Here is a 20390-nt window from a genome sequence, read left to right as displayed (position 1 = left end):
GATATACAACCCTGTTTTTGCCTAAAAAAGTACTAAAAGTTGCAACACTTTTCACGTATCACAATAAACAAGGTAGATGGTCAATTGCTGCAACAAAAAATTTTAGTATCAAAATTTGTAAACAATGTGAAAAAATATTAAATTACTTTGTTACAATGTTATTTTTCATTAGCTTCGTTCCCGTACTTTTTAATGATAAAACTCGTAAAAGAGAGAACTGCAAAAAATCTGTTCTCACACACAAGTTTTTTGAAATAGTTCGTGAACGGAAAAATGGAAAATACGTCAAAAAACTGGAACAAATGTCAAAGTCGGCGTATCAGCCAATCAGACGCCGGCAACCATGTTACTATTTTGTTACTCGCCCAAATTTGTCGTGTAAAAAGTTTTTAAAGAGAGCGTCATTCAGCGCCATTTTTGTTTAAAGAGAAGTGAACATTTTACAACTTTTTTGTGTACGGGAACGCTTTTTCGAGTAAAATGAGTAAAAGTCGTAAAAATTGTAAAAACTTTTTAGTTCTGGAACACAGCTATTGTGTTCCCGTACTTGTATAATGGTAATGTTAGAAAAAAGAGGGAATTGTCAAAAATTGCTTCCCAATATAAATTTCTTAAAAAATACGGGAACGGAAAAATGACGGAAATTGCAAAAACTCCAGCATAAATGTCGAAATCAACGTTTCAGCTATCATATTAGATGCCAATGAACATGCTTGCTGCTATTTTCTACTGGGCCAAAATTGTATGGCAGAAAACAGGGAAGAGGGTGTTTGTTATTCGGCGCCATTTTTGTTTAAAGAGAAGTGCAAGTCTTGCTAGATTTCGGAGTACGGGAACGTATTTTTAGCACTAAACGGGAAAACTACTGCAATTACTAATATTGTGCAGGTTCTGAGCACAACTTTTATCTACCAAAATTTATTACTATCATGTCTCAACGATAAAATCATTTTTTTTTTATTTTTTCATTTGTTAGTACTATACACAATTAATACGATATATAGATAATTTTACGATAATTTTCCAAATACAGTTGTAAAGTGATATATCGTCGTATATTTTTGATGATTTATTCAATTTGCAACAACTTGTTTTGAAAATTGATGTTCGATCAGCTGCGCATATGCATCTACCTTGATCATTGCGATATGTTTGAAATCAACAAAAAATAAATGTAAACACCGGGGTGTATTTCAGGATTTCGTGAAATCCAGTGGATTTTATACGTTTATTTCTATTTCGATGTACATTAGGGACATATATTTTTTGAGAAAAAAAAAAATATATCATTCGGAAAAACCATTTCCCAGAAAGACTTCTTCATATCAATGATATGTAACCTCCTCCAAGTTCGAACGATAAGCCGCGCAGTAAATCCCCGCTTTTAGAGGCGATACAACGTTTGTTAATATGTGAGGTATTTTGTTAAAATTTAAAAAAATAAAGCCCTAAAAAACATGCGCTTCTTTGATTTCTAAAACAAAACATTGAAACAGCTTCTCCTTTTTCTATGAATTTCCAGCGACCCCAAACGTTTCTGCAAGAATTCTACTTTCTGCGAGAATTTATGCATTTAGTGGAATGATGTGGAAACATAAAAATTAAAAATGTAACGAATTTTCATTCATGTTTTCCAAAATATTCAACCAAATGTGAAAAATTATTAGTTTTTTAAATTCCAATAATTTATAGACATTTCCTTGTTTTGTTTACAAATACAACTGGCAGTAACGTTACAAACAAAAACAAATTCCTTTGTGGTTGTTGTTCGAGTTGTATTTGTTGTAGTATTAACTTTACCTAACCCTGCGTTTACAAATGACAGGACAGTTGACTTCATGTATTGATTGCCAAAATCCCACAACTTGCCTGTGTGACCTAGGCGTTCCGGCAACTGCAAAAACAGTTGTAACATTTTGAATGAAAATCATCGATTTATTTTTGTTTTCCGTTCACATATTTTGTTTTTGTTAATGTTCATTTGTTTTCGACACATTTCAATTATTATCTCACTTATTTTTACAAAAATGCCAAAAATTTGTCTTCCTTACTGTCTGTGAAAAAATGATGGACAGCTGCGAGACAAACGACAAATGTATGTATGTGTTAGTAAATCAGAGTTGTATTCGAAGACAAACTGTCTGGTGTAAACGCCTAGTTATATTTGTTCTACCATGCTTCTAGGTGTACGAATACGAGCTTTACCATCCACATAGGCGCCTTCTATACCTAAATGACGGAATAAATTAAAAATTTATTTTGATATTTTTAAATCTTTCCTCTTCATAGGAAATCCCATCAATTTTTTTTTATTATTTATCTTTATTGAAAGTTTTTTAAATATGTTGTACAATTCATCATTACAAAATCCCACGAAGCTTATATTAAGCTTGTCTGTGGGTAAAAAGTAAAATCAAAAATCATATTTCATCAACTTGCCATCATTGGCTGTAGACTTCATTTAAATATATCATATTACATAATTAAATAATGTTTTTTAATTAATTTTGTTCTTATTGTTTTACTGGTTTCATCAATTAGAGACTTCGGAAGTTCATTTAGAATGGTGGGGAGACTGACGGATAGTGAATTTTTTCCATAATCGTTTTTATATACCGGAACTGTGTACCTGCCTTCTATCGTGCGCCTTGTATTTTGGTCATGGTTAATTTTTTTTCGCTAAGTTTGTGTCATCCATAAATTCCTTTATAATCGAAATTGAATAAAGTTGCTTAATGTTGAGTATTTCTTGACTTTTCTATAATTGTTTAGTTGCATTTTCATGATTTGATGTTTGGTTCTGGTTGTTAGTTAATGTTTTTTTACATATAGATTTCACTATTCTGTTCTGAGTAGACTGTAGGATCCTGCAGATTCTAGCGTTGCACCAAGCTGTTATTCCATATCGAAGATGTGACTCCACCAAAGAATAATATGCCTGCTTCAATACGAAATAAGGTGCGCAATTTCCGAGGTGATAAAGGGCGTATACTGATTGCCTTAGTTTCGTTTGTAAATGCTGAACATGTATTTTCCATTTTAAATGATCATCTAGGTGTAATCCTAGATATTTATAGCTTTCCACAATTTCCAGGTGTGTCTTACAATTGTCATTTATGGTTTCATGGTCGTTTTTGTGAAGACAATCCGTGTCATGAAATGTAATCTCGAAGTTACTTTTTGGTATATTTCTCGGTCTGAAATGCATGACTATAGTTTTCTTCGAATTTATAATTAGGCCATTATCATGGCACCATCTTGTAACATTATTTAATTCGTGTTGTAGTGTATTAACTGCGGCGTTTAGTGACTTGTTGCATACAAGTATTGCTGTGTCATCAGCATATGTGAATGTTGTGCTGTCTTTCAGCTGTAGAACCATTTCATTTGAATAAATGATATATAGGATTGGACCCAATTTTGATCCTTGCGGAACTCCAAATCTATTCGATATTGCGGTACTCTTGGTATCTCCTATATTTACGCAGAAAGATACACACGAGAGATGGTTTGTAAACCATTTTAAGATGTGTCCTCTAATACCATTTTTTGCTAGCACGTTCAGCAGTTTTTCATGAGAAAGTGTGTCAAATGCTTTGCTAAAATCGATAAATAAAGCTAAGCAGTTGTTGTTTAGGCTTAAGGACTTATTGATATGGTTTAAGAAGTGTCCAACAAGTTGATTAATGTTCTTGTCTTTTTGAAAACCATATTGTTATTTATTTATTATATCGTATTTTATTAGAAAGTTGTTGAGCCTTCGCGCTACTATTTCTTCCAAGACCTTTTCAGTGACTGATAGTATTGATATAGGTCTGTAATTGTTGAAGTCAGATTTATTACCACTCTTGTATATTGGTTTTACAATTGACTTTTTCATTAAATCGGGTATTACTGCTTCATGTATACTACCGTTTACTAGTTTTGTGATAATTGGAGTGAGTAAATCAGCGTTATTCTTTAGGTCTATTGATCTTATATTGTCGATCCCGGCGATTTTCTTTGGATTTAATGATCGCAGTATACACTGCCGCTCACTTGAATTGAACCCCCCTGCAACATTTTTTTTCAACCTTCATTTTTTCCGAATTATACAAGATATGAAGTTTTTAAGTTTTATTATATTTTGCTTCATGTGTTTGGAGTAAACTTAGTCATTCATTTGCATTCAAATCCAATTTGTATAAGAATTATGCAAGGAATACCAAATAAAGTCAAAAATTGAAGTACAAAATTTGGCTCATTTGAATAGAACCCCCCTTTAAAACTTGGGAATACAGAAAGATTGTATTAGAATATCGATGCATATTCACCCTATATTGAAAACGAAGTACTTTCAGTAATATTCAGTAAAAGTATATCCCTCCTGATTAAGGATACACCCGTATATTCTGCATTGGCAAGGATTCTTTAAATAATCAGTTGTAATGCCAAAGAAAGCTTGCTTTTTTCTTTCACCAAGTTTATTTTTGGAAGCGTACTGTCTCCTTTAGTCGTACATTTTACGCATAAGTCATAAGAACATTTACCACTGTAAAATATGACGTTCCCTCCAGGATATCCGCATTTCTTTTCAAAAAATTGAGTTTTGATGACTCGAGTTAACAAAATTTTATAAAATCTTGATGAAATTGCCACTCGGGATATCCAAAAATGCTTCTCCCTACTGAAAATGCCTATTTTAGAACTCCTTTGTAAATTGTCGTCCGCATATGGGGAGAAAGAAATTGACGCCCACCAGCTATACAACTGGTCTCTTATGTTACAGTATTTTAAGATTTCATCAGTGAGCCACGGATATGGTTTTCATTTTCTGAATTTAGGATGCTTTGAAACAGAGTTTTCATATATTTCATTAAATTTGGTACAAATATTATTAAATAACTCGATGGTATTACTTGATCTGGTCAAGAGTTCTTCCCAGTTAGTGTTTCTTATTTGAGTGTTTACTTTGTAGGTGCTTATTTTAGGGATTTCCACGGGTTGAGAGTTAAGGTTTGTTTCGTGTGTCTTCTTAGTTGCATCTAGACATCCAAATACGGCAAAGTGGTTAGAGAGTTGTGTCTTCACTATAGCTGAATGTCCATGTGAAAATTTCTGTTCTGTTTTGGAAAAGAAGTGGTCAATACACGTTCGACTTCGGGCCGTGTCGTCTTCTCATGTTACTCCGGTGACCATACAATGCAATCCATAGGATGAAAGAATGTTTAGATAGTTTGTAGATATAGAGCTTCGTTTTATTAGATCGATGTTCATATCCCCAATTATAATTAATTTTTGCTTTCTATTTATGTTGGTAACAATATTTTCAATTTCTTGAAGAAAAACATTGATATTTTTGTTAGGTGGCCTATAAATTGGTATGATAGTGTATTCGTGATTACAGGAGTCTTTAATTTTTAAATTAATTACTTAATTTACTTAATTTTTAAATTAATTTCGATTTCCGTTTGCTCAAATTGTAAGTTCTTTTTTATGTATACTGCTATACTTTTATGTATAGAATTGGTTTTCATTATCTGATATATTTGTTTCATATAACACAATAAGTTTTATATGATTTATAATTTGTGATATGCTGGCTATAAAAACCAGGAAATTCTTCCTTAGGGATCTTATATTCAGGTGAACAATCGACATATCATAGTTTAAGTATTTCATTTGTATGTCGTTGAAGCTATCAATATTTTCTTCGGAATAATTTATTTTTAAAGATTTTAGGGGATAATAAAAGTTTATTTTTAATTTGATTGATACAATTTTATTTATTTTTATTTTGTGAATACAGTTTCGATAATTTGTTTTTATTTGTTTCTTTTTTGAGGAAACAATAAACACTTTTGAAGGTTTGTTAGAAGTTTATATATACATATATATTTTTTAGTTTGATGAGCTAATAATTTCCAAATCTGTAGCTTTATTAATGTTGGTTAGAGGTGAATTTTCATTTTTTCTAGCATATATATTTCCGTTTTTCACCCATACAAATTTCCACCCAGCTTCCTTAGCTTTTGTTTTCGTCATCCATAGTAATTTTATATTGTAAGGTGTTAGTTCATCATTAATGTAGATAAAGTTCTTGGACCCACTTGATTGTACGAATTCCACTCTGTGCTTCTTAATTTTCCCCATAATCTCTCTTTTTTTGGCGAGAGTAGAAAATTCAACGATCATTTTGTTCCTCCTTTTCACTCTGTATCCTCTCTCAATATCATTCCCATTTATTTCTACACCTGCACATTCACGAATCTTTTTTAACACATCGGTAACTTCTATGTTTTCGTCACTCACATTGCCTATCTCAATGTTCCTGTTAATTGCTCTTTGTTCCAATTTGTTCACTCGTGTGTTGAGATATTTATTTGCTCGGTTTTTCCTTGTCTCTGATTTGGAGTTCAGAGATTTGATTACCTATTGTTGTTACATTTATATTGATCTGTGCAATGTGTTGCTCAATGTTTGACATATAGTACTCATGGTACAATAAAGTAGAGGTAGGACAGGTATGAAAATCACTGAAAAATGCTACCCTGCAGCCATGGCTTAAAACGTCAAATGGCATGGTACAATAATAATGGTAGATGTATCTGCATAGCTATCCCGTTTTACAAAAATATATGGAACTTAAGGCCTGCGTACATAAGCTGCATCGCCTGGTTGCCTTGCTTGCTTCTGATAAAAGAATAAAAAAGAAAAGAGCAACCCAGTTCGAAATTTGATCTGCCTCCTTTTATTCTTTTATTTTTAATGCCAAAAATGAAGCAGGAAAGCAAGGCAACCAGGCAAATCAGCTTATGTATCCAGGCCTTTAGAGCTTCACTTTTTATATGTTAAAAGTGCCAAATAGAGTAAAAAATTTCTTTAGCTAGGCTCCAGAATATTCTTGTTGGAAGTGTTCCAAAAATAGCAAAAGTTCTTCCCAAACTTATGACAGTGAAAAATGTCATTCACTTATTTTCTACTTAACAAGTTTGGTTAATCTGACATCGTGATTGCTGGCATCCGATTTGCAGATAAATGTCGGCAGAATTTTTACAAAAATTTTAATTTTTACATTCCCGTACTTTTGGAACAAATTTAAGTTAATATCAATTTTTGATAAATCGTTCATTCGTAAGTTTTGCTAAAAAAATGACCAATTTTATTTTGCCACGCGAATACACATATTTTGTCCTTGTTTTCAATTTTAAGATATAGTGTTACAGCAGAAGTTTTTTGTTGAAACAATTCAGCGATGCATCTACCTTTATGATTGCATAATGTCAAAAACAGTACAAAATGTCAACACGACACGGCTTTTGACAGATTAGGCCATAAAAAGAAAAAAATTGTAATCAGCTGTTAGCTGTGGCCTACCTTTACTTTATTCTACCATGTTAGTACTCATAGTGCTCATGTTCAAAGAGAGCTGTTTTATGCAATTTTGAATCGCTAAGAGCGTTTTCAGACGATAGGGTTTGACTGCTCAAAGACGCGTTGTCCGTTTTGGTTCTCATTCGCAAACTGTGCCAGTGTTGAAACAAAATGTGGAAGTAAGTGAACGAAAACGTACATAAAGTACTTTTTTGCTAAATTCTTTCGTGAAATATTTTTTATTTATTTTGTATTATACAAACATTACTTCAAGAACATGTTATGATTTTTTAATTAATTTCTTTATAGTTTTCGTAATTGAGATTATTTTAAATGTTTTGAAATAAAAAATGTTCGAACAGAATTGTTTGTATAAAAGGGGACGAAAAAATCCGTCAAGGAAAATTGCCTAATGTAAATCTGATCATGGTATAAGTAATAACTGTTTCCTCAAATATTTTTATAAAATAAGAATGTGTGTGTGCGAAATGTGTAAGAATAAAAATGTAAACTAATAATCGTTTTTGTGTTAAATGCTGTAAGAAGTGACAATACACACATAAACCTTTATGGTACATTTATGTAAAACCGTACTTCTTTTTGTTCAAAAAGTACGCTTGTATAAAATGACTTCAAAGACGCAACACTAGATGTGAAAATTACGAATGAGAGTCAAAACGGAAACCACGTTTTGAGCAGTTAAACCCTATCGTCTGAAAACGCTCTAACATGCCTGCCTTTAGCTCAGAATAGTCTTTTTGTTGCATTGGCATTTCTTGGTGGTGAAGTGGAGTTGTTGGTGTTGAAGTGTTTTTTTTTTTTTTTGAACTATTTATGAAGCGAGACCTCCTTTATACAGGAGAGTAAAATGGCGATCTTTAAGATACACGCGGCCAGGTTATATTCAATACGTAGAATTAGAGATGGGCGCGTGCCTAAAAAATTAGGCACGAACATGCACGAACACGGACCAAAATTTTTATGCACATTCACGCACCAACACGGCGTTTTTCGAGAAGGCACGAACACGCACACTCACGCACGAAATTACAAAAAAAGAGAAATCGATATAGGTGTACATTTATTTGTTCAAAAAATATTCATATGGGGGTTTCTGAATGAAATCGGACAATTTTTCAATATAAGGTTTTTGATTTCCTTTAGTTTTTGCTGTGGTGATGCTGCTCATCAACAAAACATTGCAGTATATTTTCTGATTTTTTTCGACCAACGGCTCCAAAGGTATCGCGCCTTGAAAAAGTCGAATTCTGTGAAAACTATAGGCAAAGAAATACTCATAACTTCTTAAATATTGGTTCAATTTGATTTTTTTTTTTTTAAAGTTTTGTTGTATTTAATAAAAAATCTAAAACAATTTGGCACAGTAGAATTGGATTCAATTTTGGCGATTTAATATTTAAAATCAATTTTTAACAATGACACCTTCGATTTTCTTGAAACTTTTTTTGTATAAAACTACGATCAATTACAAACATTTTATGTCTAATTTGGTAGTGGGATTCGAATGATAACTATTTTTTCTTAATTTTTTTAAATTTGTCAACATAGTTTTTCCGAAAATTTTGCCTTTTTTAGGCGAAGGTAATTTTTAGTATTAATGTTTTATTTAATTTCTCTTTGAAAAAAGAAGGCCGTGTGACGGCTTCGCTATCAGCTAACTTTTCCTCTTTAAAATGCAATTTGTTTTTTACAACGCTGAACATTTTTTCAATCATTATATGGCTTTCATCACAAACGCTTAGCGTAGTCTTTGAACTTGTTCCTTTATACCAATGTGAAACATTTGTTATTTTACCAAAAAATTTAAAAAAAAAATTTTAACATTTGTTTTGTTGTTTTATTAAGAAATTTATCTTAAACTATTCATTCTTTGTATATCGAATCTGTTAAAACATTTGGATGTTTCAAGGGAGGCGGCAAATGTTTAAGTTAGAATTGATCGTATTATTTAAATTGGCCCTATGAATTGCATAGGTGTATTCGTTAAAATCTCCTCATACCCATTTATTACATCCCTGTAATAGTATGAGAGATTTCAACGAATATTCACTTGACAACCGCCCTCTTGAAGCATCTATGCAGATGTCAACACAAAAACACAATAGGTGTGTACGATAACTTCGCAAGTAAAAAGTACTTGCATGTACTCAGCAAGTTCTCAGTAACCTCTCTCCATCAATTTTACTCTCTCGAAGCAAAAAATTTGTAGATTGTTATAGAACAGCAATTTGCAAAAACTTGCAAGAAGTCAGCTGATTTGATAAACAAGAAGTTGGCGGAAAAGATTAAATTTAACGGCTTATCTTTCCTTTACTGACTCACCTCAGAAAATTATGAAAAAATTACCACAGATAGTGCTTATATATACCGATTATTATACCGATTCCAACCATGTATTGCTTTTGATGCGGAAATGTATACTTCCCGAGATATAGGCCTCGAAAGTTCCACAAAGGCCCTTGTATAAAATGTTGGCAAACCACCGCAGAAAATTATGAAAAATTTACCACAGATAGTGCTTTTTATCCCGTTTCCAAACATGTATTCCTTTAGTTGTGGAAATGTATACTTCCCGAGATATAGGCCTCGAAAGTTCCACAAAGGCCCTTGTATAAAATGTTGGCAAACCACCGCAGAAAATTATGAAAAATTTACCACAGATAGTGCTTTTTATCCCGTTTCCAAACATGTATTCCTTTTGTTGTGTAAAAGTATACTTCCCGAGATATAGGCCTCGAAAGTTCCACAAAGGCCCTTGTATAAAATGTTGGCAAACCACAGCAGAAAATTATTAAAAAATTACCACAAATATTGATGTTTATACTGATTTCAACGATGTATTATTTTATTGAAGGGTATGTATACTTCCCGAGATATAGACCTCCAAAAATATCTAATTTAAAAGAAAATTTTCTTCCCATTCCCGAGATTTGCACCTGTCCATAGGAAAAGTCTTAAATCCCGGCCGAATCCCGGCTATTTAGAGAAGAATAGGTTAGGGCCTTTGTGGATCTTTTCAGGCCCATATCTCGGGAAGTATACATTTCCGCAACAAAAGCATTACATGGTTGGATAAAAAGCACTATATGTGGTAATTTTTTCATAATTGTCTGCCTTGGGTCGGTAAAGGAAAGGAGTTCCAATTTAACAATTGAAGGTGTCTACCATTTTTTTTATTATCCATTTAAAATTCTTCTTCGATCCATAAAATCTTTTACACACTTAACAGCTATATTATTTGATCTTGCGTCAACAGATGTGAAAATAATCGTCTCTCCTTCTCTGGCCTTTCCTACATCTTGTTCTGAGTGCGAGAATGCGGATTGGATTATGACAATAGTTTGTGAGATAGGGCAACACGGAAATCCAAGACACTAAAATCCAATGATGTAGCTTGTGCCTTCAAATATAGTGGCTCTCCTTCCACGTTCTTATTTGATAGTGGTCGATTGACTTATGCAGGCAAACCCGTTGACTTGACTTGCGCCAATGATCCGCCACAAAACATTCGAATTTAAATCAGCTGATCAAACTTGCAAATTCTTACAAGAAAAATTTTCCTTGCAAAAACTTGTAAACAAAAGTCTCCAAAACTCTCCAATATTCTCTCACAATTGTCTCCAAATTCTCTCTCTTTTACTTTGCAAGTTTGTTATCGAACAGCATTTTGTAAAAGTTTGTGCAAATTTGCACAAACTTTTGGGTTATCGTACAGACCTAATATAATAAACAAGAAGATCGATCGACCGCTTGAATCGCAAGCAACTTTTACCCGCGCTTTATCGTAAGCATTCCTACATATCGTTGTAGAAAGGTAATATTGTTTACCATTAAATAAACACCGGCAATTGAGCCAAACCTTTTATAAAAGCTATCGTGTTTTGTTTTATTTATTTCTTTTTATATCGACGGCCACTCGTACGCATTGGGCGTACTGGCTCCATTGGGGAGCCTCGATACACTTGTTCCCCCCCCCCCAGTCCCTATAGTGCGGACTTAACATTTGATCCAATCGAGCCGGATATTCCAGTTGGCATAATTTTGGAATTAAAATACAGTCCACAACATAATTGCAGCTTTCAACTACCATCGGTACGTATAGTGCAAAGTGAGCAATACATAAAAACAAGTGTTCGTTTGTTTGTGGCCATCTCGTTTTACAACGTCATAGATTCCCTCTTTTTTGTCAATCGGTCAAAGTCCAAATCGTGGACAGACATACGGGAATAATAAAATCAAGACAAAATAATAAATATTTTCTTCTAATATTTGGGTTATTTTTCGTTTCTCTTCTTCTAAATTTTCGCTGTAAATTTCATTTACCTGCTTCTACTTATTGTTGTTACAAAATTGGTTAAAAAAATATTCCCTAAAAATAACATTGATTTGCATTGATCTGTTTTCGCTAGCTTTAGCAGTGTAAATATTCAAACATACTTTCATAAATACATCGGTTACATATTTACACTGCACGGCCTATTCGTGGTCCCTTCTGTGCTGGTACACACACGTTTGTATTGATACATACTCCAGCATCGTCGTTCTGTTGTTCTGTCCAGTCGGTCAGCCAGTCAGTTGCATGCGAATGTATACACACACGCATGTACGCATAAATATTGCATTTTGGTAATTTCTCTTTCTGTCGTGTCCGTTTTTATTGCACGGTCTCCCGCCGGTGTATTATTACACAGTACCCGGTCAGTAAATTAGTGCTGTGACACATATTAGTATATTTTATGGTAAATATAATAAATCGGTGTCAGGGAACTTTTTAATAAAATTTTTGGACATTTTGGAATTGCGTGCACCCTACAATTGGTCCTTTTCTTGTGTAGGGAGTTATTTAAACATATTTATTGCGATGCATATAATTTCTTAGAATTTCAATATAGTTTGAAATTTTCCTTGCATTTTTGGACATAAATACGCTACATTCGGTGGCTATTTGTATAAATTCGATATTGCGCGCACCCTACAGTCGCTCAATTGGATTTGTTCTTGTGTAGGGAGTTGTTTACTCGAATTTTGTGATTTTTTTCGGAATTTTGATATTGTTCGAATTTCCTGTTGAATTTTTTGACGCAAATACACTACATTCGGTGGTTATTTGTATAAATTTGATATTGCATGCACCCTACAATTGTACGTTTTCTTGAACGGCGTATTTTAGACATATTTTTAGCGAATTTTGTAATTTTTGTCTGAAATTTTGATATTGTTCAAATTTCCTTTTGCACTATTGCACAAATATACGCTACATTCGGTAGTTGTTTGTTGATTCTTAGTTGACATTAGATAATTTTATTGATTTTTACTGCAAAATTAATATTGTATAGTGCCATTTTCGCTAATAATTTTGTAAATTAAATAGTAATTTACATAATTTTGTAGTTTAAATAGCGCATTCCAGGAATTTTGAATATTGTTTTAAAATTTTTGTTGCGATTTGCTTTTGAAATTTGAATATAGTTTCAAATTGTGGATAAATTAAATGGTAATTTACATACATTTTGGAATTTAAATATTGTTTTAAATTTCTCATTGCAAATTCTCAGCAAATAGGTTGCTGTAAATTCTTTAGTTGTCGACAAGGTTTTTGTTTGCTTTTCGTTTGCAAAATATAGTAAATTTTTGGGATTTTGAATATTGTTTCAGATTTCCGATTTTAAATCAGCACGCTACAATTGGTAGTTTGAGAATATATCCTTTTTTGGAAAGTAATATATTTGTCTTTCAAAGTAATATATTTAACAGACCTTCATTTTTTGTTTTTACATTTCATTCACCATTTGGTTGGTTTACTTTGTCTTTTTGACTAGTGTGGCTTTCACACATCCATATTTATTAATTCGTGCTTCCAAGTCTATCGTGACATTCACCGAACACTTCAGTACATTAAAGGGGGACGAACTTGACTTTTATGGTCTCGAAGTTTATTGTGAGGAAATTGAGAAATTGTGGAAGAACTTTCAGGAAACTTTTAGTAAATGCCTCTTTTCTGTAGAAAATTCTGAAAATCTTAATTCCATATATGTGTAGTCGCACAAGAAATATACAAGTTGTTCCTCAAACATAAATTGTTTGTTGTCAAAGTTTAGTAGTCCTTCTAAATTGTCCCTGAACTCCTTGAAAAATAGTTCGGTAGATTCCTTAACGGAATATCCAGGCGATATTTCTTCGGAAAAACAGTCTTGTGATATAAATGTTAAAAACAAGAGATCGCCGCATCACACCTCTCAAGATGTGGGCACGCAAGCGACTAGTTCCACAATATTTGGTATTCCACAATATGGGAATCCTAGATTAGGCTCGAGCTTTTTTGTTGACACTTCAAATTTTGATAGCATTCATAATCTTGTGTTACCTCCTTTGGATGTTGAGGTTTTCGATGGAAATATTCTAAATTGGCCCACTTTCAGAGATTTGTTCACTGCGGTTTATATAAATAACTCCCAGTTGACAGATATTGAACGCTTGTGTCATCTGGTGAGTAAAACTAGTGGTGAGGCTCGAGAAATCGTCTCGACGTTTCCTCTAACTCATAGGAGTTTCGACCTTGCGTGGAATGCATTGAATTCCACATTTGATAATCCACGGTTGCTTGTCCACAATCAATTGACATCATTGTTTTCGCTTCCTGTACTAGATCAGGAAACCAGTCCGGGACTAAAGTCAATACAGCGAGGAATAAATAGTTGTCTTTCGGCAATGGCAATTTATGAAATACCTACGGATAATTGGGATCCGATTGTGGTTTTCATTTGTTTACAAAAATTGCCTAAGATTACACATGCTTTATGGGAGCAGAGTGTGAAAAATAAGTCTCGTCTTTCAACTTGGAAGGAGATAGATGCATTCTTGACAGAGAGAATTCGTACTCTTCTGTGTTTGCATGAGATGAGAAGTGTTGGCACTTGTTATAAATCGAATAGTGGAGTGTCTAAATATTGTACTTCCTCTCCTCACACTTCTCCCAGTCCCAAAAACTATTCGACACCTCTTCGTTCGTTTCCTAATTCTTGTTGCGTTCTTTGTGCACAGCAACAACACAAATTAAATGTTTGCCAGCGGTTCGTAAATTGTACGCCGTTGGAAAGATTTAAATTGGCCAAAAAGCATCGTTTGTGTGTGAATTGCCTACGGAAGGGACACGAGGTCAAAAATTGTAAAAGTCGTTCTTGTCGCAATTGCAATCAGAGGCATAACACTCTATTGCACAGAGATCGCTCTATGGTGAGCAGTCCGAGTCAAATTGTGACTCCCAGAAGTTCGAAGTTGTCAGATTCAGCTTCCACCTTTCGGCCTAGAACCTTAAATTGTAGCACAAGTTCGTCTACATCTAGCGCTCCGTCGACATCGGTCGATAATTTAGTTCGAAAATCATTCCACGTTACGCAGGAAAGAAAAGTTCTATTGGGAACAGCGCTGGTGAATATCTTTCATCAGGGAGCTTCTTTTCCTGCTAGGGCGCTGATCGACCCGGCTTCTGAGTCGTCTTTAATTTCGGAAAGACTTCAGAAGGATCTGAAACTCCAAGTTCAATCCACTAAATCGATCATCTCTGGAGTTAATAGGACTGTCGCAGGTACATTTCCCAAAAGTTGTTTATTGAAACTTCGTAGTCGTGGTGACAGGTCGTCCATTTTTCAAACTTCCGCGTTGGTTGTAGATTCCATATCAAGAATTCTTCCAACATTTTCGGTCACTTCGGACATTAAGGAAGACTTGACAAATATAGTTTTGGCAGATCCTTAATTCGGCGAATCGCGTCCCGTAGATATGTTGATAGGAGCAGATTTGTACCCGAAGATAATTAAAAATCATTCTCTTTGACTTTTGTCTGGTTCACTGCTCGCTCAAAATACATCGTTTGGGTGGATCATTACTGGCCCTGTCAAATAAATTGTCGTTTTCGTAAATGGTACGGAAAATCGTTGTAAAGCGGCCCAACCAAACAAGGCGAACGTTAGCTCACGTTGCACTATCGTTTTCAGGGTCCCTAATGGCCCTTTCGTTAGCCAGGTCTATAGTGATCTGCACAACAGCTGGGTCCCTAATGGCCCAGTCGCTTGAATGGTCCCTTTGACCATATTTACCGCGGGGTCCCTAATGGCCCGGGGTCCCTAATGGCCCAATCGTTTAGTTTGTAAGCCTATCACATGGTCCCTAATGGCCATATTTACCGCGGGGTCCCTAATGGCCCGGGGTCCCTCATGGCCCATCGTTTAGCATGTAAGAATGTTTTTGAAAAAATGATATGCTAAAATAAAAACAAAACAAAAAATCAAAAATGTTTGAAAGAAAAGATGTAAAAGGTTAATGCTCACGCCTGCACTGTACTAATACTTAATTACATACATCTAATATACTGTTACGAATGTAACTGATAGGTTTAAGTTAGTTTAGTTTAATTTCCGTTAATTTAAAAATTTGAATTGTAACGTAAAGCTTTTATTACGCAGTTACACTATTTAAGCAACAACAACTACCATGTAGAACTCTCTTCATTATTCTAGATGTTACTTTACCTTTCATTAATGTGCTTTTATTTTGTTTTGCCATAATCATGTAATTATTGTTTAGTTTGTTACTTCTTTGCACTTGTTTGTTGTTGTTACGTCATTACTGTGCTTGTCGTCCAATTGTATTCCCCCATGTATGTATGTGAGTATGGTTGTTCGCTTAGTGCGAATGTGCGTCTGTGTGTTCGCTGCACAGATTCGAGATGTTGCCATATGTGTTCTGGAGGACTCTAGAACAGGGAGACTTTGGGATATAAATATAGGGGAACTGGCAATGACGAGTGTAGTTGTGTTTTAAGCGTTGAACTGAACAGATCGGTTAAATAAGAGCTGCGTGCTAACTAGAGACTTGCTGTGTGCTTTGTAATTAAAGTCGGTTCTGAATAAGTGTAATAAAGTAAATAAAGCATTGTAGAAACGTATTTGGTACAAATCGTATCGGGGAATAAAACAACGTCTACACGGACATTAGTTAAATCTAATTCCGTAACAATTGGTGTCAGAAGTGGGATTACGATCATCCTACAATGAAGTTTAAGGATCTACGAGTGGAAGACTTGAAGAAGGAGCTAAGTAAGTTGGAGTTGTGTTCTACTGGCAACAAGGCCGAACTACAAAAACGCTTGTTGGAAGAGTTCGAACGCCGTGGAATGAACATCGATGAATATGAGTTCGACGGTAAGGAGGAAGTCGAGTTATCGGCAAAGGGCGAATCCAGCGTTGAGGAAGTTTCGTCGGTAGCTGCCAGGGGTGACGATTTGAAATCAATGCTGGCTATGATGATGCTGGAAATGAATAAGAAAAATGAAGAAACTTCCAGGCTTATGGCGGAAATGAAATCTGACAACTGTAAGATGTTAGAAGAGATGTCTAGAAAGAATGAAGAAACTTCTAGACTTATGATGGACGAAATGAAAGCAGAAAATTGCAGAATGGTTGAAGAAAATTCCAGAAAGAGTGAAGAATATTCCAGAAAATTAGAGGAAAAGTTGGAGGAGAACTCTAGAAAAATCACCGAAAACTTAATGGCGGAAAATTCTAGGATGTTTGAAGAAAATTCAAGAAACTTAAAAGAGGAGTTGGAAGAGAATTCTAGAAAAATTAACGAGAAACTCGAGAACATCACGATAGTGATTGAAAAGAGAGTAGAAAACATGGAGGTGCAAATTAAAGAGTTGGATAAAAAGATTCTGTCTGTTGACGAGAAATTTCTGGCCCATGATGAGAAATTTGTGAACCTTGAGAAGAAAATGTCGGAACTGGAAATCAAAGGCGGCCCAGTGAGAGCTATTCATAACACGTTAAAAATTAAGCCTCCAGTGTTCGACGGCTCTACCTCTTTAAATGTGTTCAAATTACAGTTCGAGACATTGGCTGCTAGAGATTCTTGGAACGACAACGACAAGGCGGTATCACTAATTATGGCATTGAAGGGTGATGCTGCTGACGTATTACAGAGTATTCCCGCCGCTTCTAGGAACAACTATGGAGATATAATGGCTGCTCTTGAACGTAAGTACGGTAGTGAACACAAGCAAGAGATCTACCGAATGGAACTGAGGGGAAGAGTCCAGAAGCCAAATGAGACCTTACAAGACTTTGCGGCTGATATAGAGCGGTTGGCGCAGTTGGCATATCCAGGAGAGACACATCCATTGGTGGACCGCATAAAGATTGAGACATTTGCAAGTGGTATTCGTGATCCAGAGATAAAATTTGCGACGTATGCGGCACCGATAGGAACATTTGCAGAAACCGTGTCATTTGCCCTGGCCCAAGAAACCGCGAGGATGCTGGTGAAACCTAAAGCTTACAACGTGAGGAGGCTGCAAGTTGAGGACAACAATTCCCAGACCGTTGTCGACCTGCTGAAAGATGCACTGATGCGTGTGAAACGAGGGGCTGCTAGAACGAAAAAGACTTGTTATAACTGTCGTAAAGCTGGACACATTGCACGAGAGTGCATATTGGAACGACCAAGGCCCCGATCCACCTCACCGCCTTCAAAAAGCGACGACCAACCGGTGGCCAAGAATCTGGAAAGAGAGATATCAGGTGAATCAAATAAAATGAATTCCGTCGATCACGAGGCGCCGCTGGCAGAGAATGAAAACGATGGTCCCACAATTTCTATAGCCATAGTCCAGCAGAAGAACCACAACTTAACGGTGAAAGGCTTCGTCAATGGTGTATTGCGTACCTTGACATTGGACACCGGTGCAACAAAGTCCATTATTAGACCGGATTTGGTAAAAGGGAAGGTATTGCCGTTAAATGGAGTCAAATTGCGGACGGCCACAGGCGAGACTACAACGGTGCATGGAAAGGCCTACCAAAGGCTGAGCATGGGTAGAAAATCGGTAAATTTCGATTTTATAGTGGCCGATATTGTGGACGAAGTTATACTTGGTGTAGACTTCATGATTGCCTTCGATATCAACCTGGACATAAAGCACCGTGTGATGACTTGGTCCAATGTGGAAATACCGATAAGTGTGGGCTACAACGAGGAAAGCAAACATCGCCCAAAGGCAGAATCCGGCGAGATCGCTGTCGATGTCCGTACGCTGAAGGTGGAAGCCGCCGACAATTGGCCCGTAGGAAAGCGGAAAAATCCAGCAACGAGGACGAGAAAGCGAAGATGTGCGTCGAGGAAAGGTCCATCGAAAAGCGGCCGTACAACAAGGAAGGACAAGTCCGATGACGACCAGGTGGCACTTAGGAAGGTGACCACAAAGAAAGAAGGTATAACGTCAAGATTCCTGGAGAGAAAGCAACGTCCAGAAGAGCAGAAGTCCAAAGCTGACGCAGTAGAGGGTACAACTAAATCGGTTGCCACCACTACGGAACGAGAACTGCGTCTAGTCAAGAGGAACAGGCTTAAGCGGGAGGCAGTGTTACCAATGCCCATACCACAGAGAGGGAACTGTGCCTATTCGGGACGAACAGGCTTAAGCGGGAGGCAATGTTACGAATGTAACTGATAGGTTTAAGTTAGTTTAGTTTAATTTCCGTTAATTTAAAAATTTGAATTGTAACGTAAAGTTTTTATTACGCAGTTACTTTATTTAAGCAACAACAACTACCATGTAGAACTCTCTTCATTATTCTAGATGTTACTTTACCTTTCATTAATGTGCTTTTATTTTGTTTTGCCATAATCATGTAATTATTGTTTAGTTTGTTACTTCTTTGCACTTGTTTGTTGTTGTTACGTCATTACTGTGCTTGTCGTCCAATTGTATTCCCCCATGCATGTATGTGAGTATGGTTGTTCGCTTAGTGCGAATGTGCGTCTGTGTGTTCGCTGCACAGATTCGAGATGTTGCCATATGTGTTCTGGAGGACTCTAGAACAGGGAGACTTTGGGATATAAATATAGGGGAACTGGCAATGACGAGTGTAGTTGTGTTTTAAGCGTTGAACTGAACAGATCGGTTAAATAAGAGCTGCGTGCTAACTAGAGACTTGCTGTGTGCTTTGTAATTAAAGTCGGTTCTGAATAAGTGTAATAAAGTAAATAAAGCATTGTAGAAACGTAATCTAAAACGAACCCTGTTTTATTTGGTACAAATCGTATCGGGGAATAAAACAACGTCTACACGGACATTAGTTAAATCTAATTCCGTAACAATACCATTGCACTATTCATTCTTTGTATATCGAATCTGTTAAAACATTTGGATGTTTCAAGGGAGGCGGCAAATGTTTAAGTTAGAATTGATCGTATTATTTAAATTGGCCCTATGAATTGCATAGGTGTATTCGTTAAAATCTCCTCATACCCATTTATTACATCCCTGTAATAGTATGAGAGATTTCAACGAATATTCACTTGACAACCGCCCTCTTGAAGCATCTATGCAGATGTCAACACAAAAACACAATATAATAAACAAACAAGAAGATCGATCGACCGCTTGAATCGCAAGCAACTTTTACCCGCGCTTTATCGTAAGCATTCCTACATATCGTTGTAGAAAGGTAATATTGTTTACCATTAAATAAACACCGGCAATTGAGCCAAACCTTTTTACTAAACTATTGTGTTTTTATTTTTTATTCTATTTACATTGATTTACCGACGGCCACTCGTACGCATTGGGCGTACTGGCTCCATTGGGGAGTCTTGCTACACTTGTTTCCCCCAAGTCCCTATAGTGCGGACTAAACACCCAATCTACATCGAAAATAGAAATAAATATATAAACTGTCTTATGGAATTTGACACTAACATTACACCCCAATTCAGTCAGCTAGGTATTGCTCTTACCTTTTCTTGTTCTACCATGAATTTTTCGTATCACGCAATTATTTAGGTAAGCCTATCAATAAAAATATATGTACATATATTTTAAATAATATGTCTGTTCCAGTAGTGCGATTCTGTAATTCATTTTTTGAGTTACCGACAAAAATCGGTAGCATGAAAACTCAAAATTATGAATGAAAAGTTCAAATAAAAGTCACCCAATCATTTTCTGCTGGTGAATG

The sequence above is a fragment of the Musca autumnalis genome, unplaced genomic scaffold (assembly GCF_047663935.1).
Source record: "Musca autumnalis isolate F117 unplaced genomic scaffold, ASM4766393v1 scaffold_4, whole genome shotgun sequence".
NCBI lineage: Eukaryota > Metazoa > Arthropoda > Insecta > Diptera > Muscidae > Musca > Musca autumnalis.
Note: the sequence above shows the minus strand (reverse complement) of the source record.